Source organism: Perkinsus marinus (assembly GCF_000006405.1).
Source record: "Perkinsus marinus ATCC 50983 genomic scaffold scf_1104296946964, whole genome shotgun sequence".
Lineage (NCBI taxonomy): Eukaryota > Perkinsozoa > Perkinsida > Perkinsidae > Perkinsus > Perkinsus marinus.
Genome location: NW_003210780.1, coordinates 1 through 1160, shown reverse-complemented (window position 1 = coordinate 1160; position 1160 = coordinate 1). Strand labels below are relative to the sequence as shown.

Genomic DNA, 1160 nt, shown 5'->3' with positions numbered 1-1160 from the left:
TCAGATCCGGCATGTCATATGCGTAGGAGTAAGCTATACCAGGAGCGGGTATTGAACTCGCGATCTTCTGCGTGTAAGGCAGACGTCATAACCACAAGACCATCCCGGCGACGGAACCGTTGAACCAAGCTCAATCCAGCAAGTGAGTCATATATTGACTGTCAGATCCGGCATGTCATATGCGTAGGAGTAAGCTATACCAGGAGCGAGGATTGAAATCGCGATTTTCTGCGTGTAAGGCAGACGTCATAACCACTAGACCATCCCCGCGACGGAACCGTTGAACCAAGCTCAATCCAGCAAGTGAGTCATATATTGACTGTTCAGATCCGGCATGTCATATGCGTAGGAGTAAGCTATACCAGGAGCGAGGATTGAACTGGCGATCTTCTGCGTGTAAGGCAGACGTCATAACCACTAGACCATCCCGGCGACGGAACCGTTGAATCAAGCTCAATCCAGCAAGTGAGTCAAATATTGACTGTTCAGATCCGGCATGTCATATGCGTAGGAATAAGCTATACCAGGAGCGAGGATTGAACTCGCGATCTTCTGCGTGTAAGGCAGACCTCATAACCACTAGACCATCCCGGCGATGAAACCGTTGAACCAAGCTCAATCCAGCAAGTGAGTCAAATATTGACTGTTCAGATCCAGCATGTCATATGCGTAGGAGTAAGCTATACCAGGAGCGAGGATTGAACTCGCGATCTTCTGCGTGTAAGGCAGACGTCATAACCACTAGACCATCCCGGCGACTGAACCGTTGAACCAAGCTCAATCCAGCAAGTGAGTCATATATTGACTGTTCAGATCCGGCATGTCATATGCGTAGGAGTAAGCTATACCAGGAGCGAGGATTGAAATCGCGATCTTAGCGTGTAAGGCAGACGTCATAACCACTAGACCATCCCGGCGACGAAATCGTTGAACCAAGCTCAATCCAGCAAGTGAGTCATATATTGACTGTTCAGATCCGGCATGTCATATGCGTAGGAGTAAGCTATACCAGGAGCGAGGATTGAACTCGCGATCTTCTGCGTGTAAGGCAGACGTCATAACCACTAGACCATCCCGGCGACGGAATCGTTGAACCAAGCTCAATCCAGCAAGTGAGTCATATATTGATTGTTCAGATCCGGCATGTCATATGCGTAGGA

General features: G+C 48.9%; 7 non-coding genes across 7 annotated transcripts; all 7 read right to left on the bottom strand.

Moving 5' to 3' along the window:
* Positions 1–36: 36 nt before the first annotated feature.
* Positions 37–109, bottom strand: Pmar_PMAR019433. The gene has a single exon. It is a non-coding gene; the product is annotated as a tRNA-Val (tRNA).
* An 88-nt stretch (positions 110–197) lies between these two features.
* On the bottom strand, positions 198–270 carry Pmar_PMAR019432. Its single transcript has one exon. It is a non-coding gene; the product is annotated as a tRNA-Val (tRNA).
* An 89-nt stretch (positions 271–359) lies between these two features.
* On the bottom strand, positions 360–432 carry Pmar_PMAR019431. Its single transcript has one exon. It is a non-coding gene; the product is annotated as a tRNA-Val (tRNA).
* Positions 433–521: 89 nt separating this feature from the next.
* On the bottom strand, positions 522–594 carry Pmar_PMAR019430. Its single transcript has one exon. It is a non-coding gene; the product is annotated as a tRNA-Val (tRNA).
* Positions 595–683: 89 nt separating this feature from the next.
* Positions 684–756, bottom strand: Pmar_PMAR019429. The gene has a single exon. It is a non-coding gene; the product is annotated as a tRNA-Val (tRNA).
* An 89-nt stretch (positions 757–845) lies between these two features.
* Pmar_PMAR019428 lies at positions 846–917 on the bottom strand. Its single transcript has one exon. It is a non-coding gene; the product is annotated as a tRNA-Val (tRNA).
* An 89-nt stretch (positions 918–1006) lies between these two features.
* On the bottom strand, positions 1007–1079 carry Pmar_PMAR019427. Its single transcript has one exon. It is a non-coding gene; the product is annotated as a tRNA-Val (tRNA).
* Positions 1080–1160: the final 81 nt, after the last annotated feature.